This window comes from Ixodes scapularis, unplaced genomic scaffold (assembly GCF_016920785.2).
Source record: "Ixodes scapularis isolate PalLabHiFi unplaced genomic scaffold, ASM1692078v2 ptg002085l_1__unscaffolded, whole genome shotgun sequence".
Lineage (NCBI taxonomy): Eukaryota > Metazoa > Arthropoda > Arachnida > Ixodida > Ixodidae > Ixodes > Ixodes scapularis.
Genome location: NW_024610231.1, coordinates 24,235 through 33,050, shown reverse-complemented (window position 1 = coordinate 33,050; position 8,816 = coordinate 24,235). Strand labels below are relative to the sequence as shown.

General features: G+C 52.8%; 1 pseudogene; it reads left to right on the top strand.

Moving 5' to 3' along the window:
* Positions 1–7,078: 7,078 nt before the first annotated feature.
* On the top strand, positions 7,079–8,607 carry LOC121834643 (annotated as a pseudogene).
* The last annotated feature ends 209 nt before the right edge of the window (positions 8,608–8,816 follow it).

Sequence of the window (8,816 nt, the reverse complement as noted above, 5' to 3'; positions counted from 1 at the left end):
TTTTCAACCAAATGCTTTCCAACAAACGTCGCACGCTAAAACCGAAGTAATGCTCCCGACGCTCCCATCCATTCGGTCCCACTGCCATCGCTATTAGAAGATGGCAGCGTAGCCTTCCTGCACAACACATCTCGTCTTAAATTGCACAACTTGAGAAGTTCTTTCTTGCCAGTGCCGGTGACATGATCCATACTTGGGGACATAGGCGTAGACTGCGGGGGGGGGGGGGGGGGGGGGAGGGGGGGGGGAGGGGCATCGGGGCTCGTGCCCCCCCCCCCCCCCCCCCGGTGAGATCCGGGGGGAGGGCAGAGCCCCCCTCCCCGGGCCATGATCCTTACCGAGACGCTGTTTACGTGCCATGTAACGAGCGTCTAGCAGTGGCATGTAAACAAAATAACGCCCACGTTGCCTTTATTGACAAAATACATGGGAAATGGAATCCCACCGTGCTTTCGTTAGCTTCAATCTCCAGTTCTGGCGAGAAGGTAATGCGGCATCGTTCACTTTTACGTCCGCTTGGTCTGCTTCCACAGCAGCCTGCCATTTTGCGAGGTCCCACCAGAAAAAAAAAAAAGATAAATAAAACAACCGGAAGATCATATATAGGGCGCCTACTCCCTCCGGAGCTGTTCAAAAAGTCCGTTTAGTAGCGACTCCGACGTAGTTACCCGAACCGAGGTCGTGGAGTCATAACTTAACGCGCCCAATGAAGTGATAGATGATTCAGTCGTCCGCGAAGGGCCACATGCGTGAGAAAATATTAGTTGTCAAGTCGTTAATAAAAATGAGAAAAAGTAATGGATCAAGAGCACTGCTGTTACAATGATAGCTGAAGAAGATATACATACGCTGTAAAATGTACACCCTAAAAAAAACGACTGATAATTGCCGGTGAAAAAAAAAAAAACGCACGGAAAAATCCCTCCCCCCCCCCCCCCCCACAAAAAATTTTATCAGCTTTCCCCCCCCCCCCCCCCCCCCCCCCCCCCCCCCCCGGGAAAATGGTAAGTCTACGCCGCTGCTTGGGGAGCTCAAATGCCGCACGAACGAAAAGCGCGGTGCGACGGCCATCCCAAGCGGCATGACTTCTCAGCTTCAGCAGCTGTACATGTGCTTCAACAAACAAGTGAAGGACTGAGTGCGCGTACTCTACAGCAAGTGGCTGATTAACGCCCGCCAACAGACTGAAGCGCGCGTCACTAGAAGAGAGAGCTCCTCCAGCAATTTTTGACTGGTCTGCAACTTGCATTAAGGCTGACCTTAGACAACATAGTCCCACGAAGAAAAACATTTTTTTTTCACAAAATTCGGATCATACCAGGAGTCATGAGCACAATGCAATGTCAAAATCAAGCAAAAAAAAAAAAAAAAAAAAGAACTCTTCATCACGTATCCGGAGCCTGCAATGGTGGGACCGTGGCGCCGCTCCCCGGCGGTGCGCGTCAACTAGGTGCTTTTTTAGTTGTTTGTATATTTTTCAAACTCATACATATTGTGCAGAGTCTCAGAGGGAAACGTTTGATGGCTCTGGCCAATGAGGAAGTGAGGTTACTCAAGGTCATCATCAACGCGCGATTAACACCACGCCTTACGTCCAATTGTTCCGCGTTTTGTAAAATTAAAATATAAAACACTATTATTTTGCGATTTTGTTTGTGTTCCCCGTGTCTCCCGAACCACTAAAAAGTCAGGGAGTGCAATAAAAAGCGCATGTTTAAATATCGTTGCAGCCGTTTGAAGAGATGGCTGGGTGGCTGTTGTGTATTTAATCTTTACATAATATATACATTACAGCATACAGCGGGCACAACCGACCGGGTTGGGGCCAGAGCAGTCGAACGTCTCGTGCATGCGCGCGTGCACCAGTTCACCGGCATCCCTGGATATCCTCGGTTGCCAACACACAACATCCCTCCCCCCTAGGTCACATAGTCCTTTAGGTAGTGGGGCGTCGCCGTTGTCGCTGGGGACGATTTGACTGTTCTTGCGCAGGCGCTGAAGTTGGCAACACTGTTTGGTGCCTCGGTTCATAGGGTGAAGCAGGTGAACGTTGTGGGGAAGCTGGAGGTGTTGCCACTGGGGTTGACTCCTCAGGGAAGTCCGCTTGACTCGTAGATGGTGGGCACTCTTCCACCGATTCATTCCTAAGCGATGGCTCGCTTGGTAAGGAGAGCTGCTGAGGTGACAGCTCTGTCGTAGGCTCCTCCTCGTCCAGGTATGTGCTCCACTCCCGTCTCCGGATTTGGTCCACGTGCCGCTTCCAGAAACGACCGTCGATGGTGCGAACCTTGTAAGACACCGGACCGGTGATCTCAGTGATGATACCGGGTAGCCACTTGGGGCCTGCTAAATAATTGCGGATGAAGACCGGTTCTCGCGGCTCGAATTCGCGTACACCTTGTCTTCCCCGCAGCGCTTGTTCCTCTTGCTTGTCCACCATCTCTGCTTGTAGGTCTGGGTGAAGCCGGTCCAGTGCAGTACGGAGTCTCCGACCCATCAACAATTCCGCCGGACTCTTTCCGGTCGTTGAGTGCGGGAGAATATGCTGACTCAAAAGAAATCGGGCCAACTTGGTGGCCATGTCGCCTCCTTCCATGCGACTGAGGACTTGTTTAGTTTCTTGGACCATGCGCTCCACTTGGCCATTTGACGATGGATGATATGGCGCCACCTTAACGTGCCGGATCTGGTTTCTCTGCAAAAATTCTTCAAATTCTTGTGAGACGAACGCTGTCCCATTGTCCGAGACTATAGTGTCGGGAACACCGTGTGTTGCAAACAGCACTCGCAGCCTTTGACACACTGCTGCTGACGACATGGATGCTATCTGGATGACTTCCAGCCATTTCGAATGCGCATCCACCACCAAAAGAAAAACCTTTCCTTGGAAGGGTCCTGCAAAATCGATGTGGATTCGGGACCATGGGTTTCTGGCAAATTCCCACGGATGCAGTCTTGCACGTGCAGGTTGCGGCCTTGTCTCCTGGCAGGGCAGGCAGGTTCGGACCTTCCTTTCGATATCTTGGTCGATACCCGGCCACCAAACTGTGCCTGGCAAGCGCTTTCATGCGGACGATCCCGGGATGCGTGGTATGCAGCAGCTCCAAAACCTGGTCTCTCGCTTGCTCTGGAATGATGACTCTACATCCCCACAGCAGGCATCCCCGATACTCCGACAACTCGTGCTGCCGTCGAACAAATGGCTTGAACTCGTCCGGCAGCCTGCCTTGAGGCCATCCAACCCCCGGTCCAATGTCGAACTCTGGACAAGGTTGGGTCGTTCCGGGTGCATCGGGCAATCTTCTGGGCATCCCACGGAATCTCCGGCGCAGTCTCCAGCATCCGGACTTCAAAAAGTTTCTCGTCAGTTGAGCTGTCTTCCACTGTTAGAGGCAGTCGACTCAGTGCATCCGCGTTCCTGAGCTGATGAGCAGGCCTGTACTCCAGCTCGTAGTCGTAAGCCGACAACATTAACGACCATCGCAACATCCTCGGCGATAGCACTTGAGGCATCGGTTTTGCGTGATGCAAGAGTCCCTGTAGAGGTTTGTGATCGGTCACGATCCGAAAATGCCGACCGTAGATGAACTTGTGGAACTTTCGTATTCCAAAACCTATCGCCAGAGCTTCCCGGTCTGTCTTACGTAGTTCCTTTCGGCAGCTGTCATAGTTCAAGAGCCATAGGCTACCGGTACCTCCCGGCCTTCGCTATCAACGTGGCTGAGTACCACCCCAAGTCCGTACGGAGTGGCATCACATGTCATGACTAGTGGCTGGTGGACACTGTAATGGGCAAGGACGTCCGAAGACTGCAGTAGCTGCTTGGCCCGCAGAAAAGCCTCTGCTTCCTGCGTAGTCCATCTCCACTTATGGCCGTTGTCGAGCAGCCGGTACAAGGACTCCAAAGTGTGTGCCGCTCCCCGTAGGAACCTGTTGTAGAAGTTGAGTGCCCCTAGGAACGCTTGCAACTCCTTCTTGCATTTTGGCTCGGGTGCCCCATGGATAGCTTTGACCTTGTCGTCTGTCGGCTGTATTCCTGCCTTGCTGACCTCGTATCCTAGGAATACAACTTCATCCACTCCAAAAACGCACTTGTCCCTTTTTAGCTGGACACCGTCGTCTTGAATTCTTTGAAGCACAGCTTGCAGACGGGTGTTGTGCTCGGCTTCATCTTTACCGCCTACCAGGATGTCATCGAGAAAAACTTGCACCCCTACCAGCCCTTGCAGCAGCTCTTCCATGTACCTCTGAAAAATAGCGACTGCAACAGCTACTCCGAACTGTAGGCGCGTGACACGGAAAAGTCCACGGTGTGTGGTGATGGTGAGAAGGTCAGCTGTCTCACTGTCAACTGTCAGCTGCAGGTACGCTTGGTCTAAATCAAGCTTGGAAAACCTTGCACAGCCTGCCAGCTTCGCGAAAAGTTCCTCAGGTGTGGGTAGGGGGTAGCTTTCCCAACGGACCACAGGGTTTACCGTACTCTTCTAGTCGCCACAGATTCGCACTGTGCCATCCTTTTTAGAGCGCAGCTCTTAGGGGCCCGTTCCCGGCTTGAGCGGCGTCGGCGTCGCCGTCGCCGTCGCCGTCGCCGTCGCCGTCGCCGTCGCCGTCGGCGTCGGCGTAACCAAGGTCATCCCAAGGTCACGTGACCCCCAAGGTCACGTGACCCCTCCAGGTCACGTGACCCCTCCCAAGGTCATCTCAAGGTCACGTGACCCCCCAGGGCACGTGACCTTGGGGGTGACGTGGGGTCATCTTGGGATCACGTGACCCCCAAGGTCACGTGACCCCCAAGGTCACGTGACCCCTCGAGGTCACGTGACCCCTCCCAAGGTCATATCAAGGTCACGTGGCCCCAAGATGACCCCACGTGACCCTTTGAAGGTCACGTGACCCCCAAGGTCACGTGACCCCTCCCAAGGTCATCTCAAGGTCACGTGACCCCAAGGTGACCCCCACGTGACCCCCAGGTCACGTGACCGGTCACGTGACCGGTCACGTGACCCCCTGAGGTCACCTTGGGGGTTACCTGACCTTGAGGTGACCCCCATGTGACACCCAAGGTCACGTGACCCCCAGGTCACGCCTCCCCGAGGTCACGTGACCCCCCTCCCCGAAGTCACGTGACACCCCCCCCCGAGGTCACGTGACCCCCCCCCCCGGAGCATATTAAAGAATGAGGGGAGGAGGAGGAGGAGGGGTCTACCCTCCCCTCAGTACCCTTCACTCCTCCTCAAGAGCTGCGCTCCAATTCGGCGTTGCAGGGATTTGTAAACGGCTTTCACTTTTTTACCACAGGTACTATTGGAGTCGCCCAACTGGAATGTCGGACCGGTTCCAAAATGCCTTGCCTGATGAGCTTGTCCAAGGCTTCATCCACTTTTGGTAGTAAGGCAAAGGGAACTGGACGCGGTTTGAAAAACTTGGGCTGGGCAGTCGGTTCCACTTCGATTCGAACTGGTGGTCCCTTGCTCTTGCCTAGACCTGGTTGAAAAACGTCGGCGTGACGACTCAGCACTGCTGCGCTGGACGGGCTCTGATTGCTCGTTGCTTCTTCCAGCTCATTGACTCTCAGCTCAATCCCAAGAGCCTTGAACCAGTCTCGGCCAAGCAAGCCTACGCCTGCTCCCTTGATCACGACGAGACGCGGTCGTTTTTTACGCCCTTTATAGGTGACTTGGACCATCACGGAGCCTAGCACCTTCAATTCCTGCTGGTTGTACGTGCGAAGACGTAGTTCACACGGTCGCAGCTTGTGCTTGGACAACCGCAGCTGACGCATAGTTCTCTCGTTGATCACGGAGCACACCGCTCCTGAGTCGACTTCCATCTCGAGAGGGTTCCCGTTCACTTCTACGACCACGCGGATAGCAGGTTCCTCGGCAGTCATTTGGAAGATGCCGAAAACATCCGCTGTTTCACTGTCGCGCCTCCGGCCGTTCTGGCGGCTGCCACCTGTAGGCCTAGGCGTCGGTGAGGACTGTTTCGCTTTTCGTCGACAAACTTTCACGATATGGCCCCGCTGCTTGCAAAAGTGGCACTGTGCGTGTCGAAAACGACACTCGTCGGGTGCGTGTGACCCTCCACAGCGAAAACACTTGCCAGCGTCTTGCTGTGACTTCGACGCAGTCCTTCCTCTTGCTGCCTCGGCATTAGGCTTAGCTCTCGGAGCCATTTGCTTACCAACACGACACACATCGCTGCTCTCTGCGGACGCCCCCCTGATCTTTTCTGTCTGGTGGTGGGCGTACTCTGCTGCTATCGCCTTCTCTTTGGCCACCGCGAAGGTTAGTTCTGGCTAGGAGAGAAGCCGTCGCTGAAGGGACTCTTCCCGGAGGCCGCAGACTAACCTGTCTCGGAGCATGTCGTCCAACGTTGGCCCGAAAGCGCAGTGCTCCGACAGCCGACGAAGCTCGGCGATGTAGTCGGCGATACTTTCTCCTTGACGCTGGTCGCGCTTCCCGAACTGGAAACGCTGAACAATGGCGGACGGCCTCGGGTTGAAGTGGGCCGCCAGTCGCGAGACGATGTCGTCGTAGCTCGTCTCGGAAGGTAGAGCCGGTGAGCAGAGTGAACGAATGATGGCGTACGTTGCCGCCCCGCAGACCGTGCACAGGATTGCACGCTTCTTCTCGGCTGACTTGATCTCATTTGCGATAAAGTAGAACTCAAGTCTTTCGTGGTACAGTGGCCATGTTGCACCGGTGCTCGGTGCGAACTCTTCGATGCCGCCGAATGCCGGCGCCGCTGATGCCTTTGCTTCTGCCATGGCGCCGTGAACGGCGCTCTAGAAGGTCTTCCGCCGTAGGTTGACTCCACTTCGTCGCCAATGTTGTGTATTTGATCTTTACATAATATATACATTACAGCATACAGCGGGCACAACCGACCGGGTTGGGGCCAGAGCAGTCGAACGTCTCGTGCATGCGCGCGTGCACCAGTTCACCGGCATCCCTGGATATCCTCGGTTGCCAACACACAACAGTGGCTTTCCGAGGCATGGAGCACAATCCAAAGCATGGAGCACAATCTGCTATGGTCAAGTGCTTGTTCAAGAAATGCAAAATTTCGACCGGCAATGAGGACGACAATGCTGTGGCATGTGAAGATGCATCACTTGCATGTCCTCTTTCTCGTCCAGATCCTGCTTGACATTGTGCTGGTGCCGGTCAACGTCAACAAGCTGAACGCAGGCACCGATGCTGCGCGCCGCGACACGTCGTTCCCTTCCGTCATCGGAGGAATTGCACCGACGCTGGACGACAGCAAGCATCTTATCTTCGAACCTGGAATCAGTCGTTCGTTTTTTGATGAACTTTTATCTTCGACTGTGACATCACCGTTTCGGGCTATAAAACGGCGCAGCGAGACGCTCCACGGCATTGGGCACGGCAGCACTGCCAACATGAGGGCTAACAACCCATTCGTCTTTCTCGTCCAGATCCTGCTTGACATTGTGCTGGTGCCGGTCAACGTCAACAAGCTGAACGCAGGCACCGATGCTGCGCGCCGCGACACGCCGTTCCCTTCCGTCATCGGAGGAATTGCACCGACGCTGGACGACAGCAAGCATCTTATCTTCGAACCTGGAATCAGTCGTTCGTTTTTTGATGAACTTTTATCTTCGACTGTGACATCACCGTTTCGGGCTATAAAACGGCGCAGCGAGACGCTCCACGGCATTGGGCACGGCAGCACTGCCAACATGAGGGCTAACAACCCATTCGTCTTTCTCGTCCAGGTAAGCAAACGATTTTGCAAGTCCTACCGTAGCAATAATGTTTGCTTGATTTTGCTGCCGTGCCCACGGTCCTGTTACTTGTGGTTGTGCGATGTGTTTTTCTCTCTGAGAATGCTACTTTTGCTGAGCGGCGATGTTGAGGTCAACCCTGGTCCAGAAACAGGCGCTATTTTACAAAAACTGAAAGAAATCGCCCGGGACATACAGGAAATTAAAAATGAAAAGGGTATAACAAATAACAGACTTTCTGCGATCGAGCACAAACTGGAAAGTCTCAGTACGCTTCAAAAGAACGTCAGTGCATGTCGGGAGAGAATAACTGAACTTGAAACGACTGTTAAAATTATTACCAGAAAGGTAGACGACTTAGAAAATTGAAGTAGACGGTCGAATCTGATTGTCTACGGAATTAAAGAACAAGAGAACGAAAACAGTCAGACACTCGAAAGAGTGGTCGTAGGTGAAATTCTCGAGAGAATTCTAAACGTACAAATAGCAGGCATCGAAAGAATTCACCGCCTCGGGAAACAGGCTGATAACAAGATCCGTCCAGTCATACTCAAACTACTGGACAGTAGAGATAAATCAAAGATACTGAAAAACTGCGTCAAACTGAAAGGAACAGATTTTTCAATCTGTGAAGATTTCTCCCGACACGTACAGCAAATACGTAAGAAGCTTTGGGACCGCACTAAAGCAAACCGAGATAAGCGAGAAAAGGTTTTCTTAACATATGATAAGGTTCGCATAAATGGGCATCTCTATGCGTGGGATGAGACAAAAGAAGACATAATTCCCGTAGAAAAAAACGATGTTCCCGACGAAAACTAACCGAAAGCCACATTCTGCCATCTAACCTTAGAGTCGTAAATATAAATGCAAGGAGTCTTCAAAATAAAGCATATTCATTGGAGTCCTTTCTCTTAGAATTTAATCCACACATAGTTACAATCACAGAAACGTGGTTACATCCCTTAATACTTGATAGCGAAATTGTCCCACCAAATTACATCATTCTGAGAAAAGACAGAACGACTAGAGGTGGCGGAGTAGCAATACTTCTAAAACGAGGTAT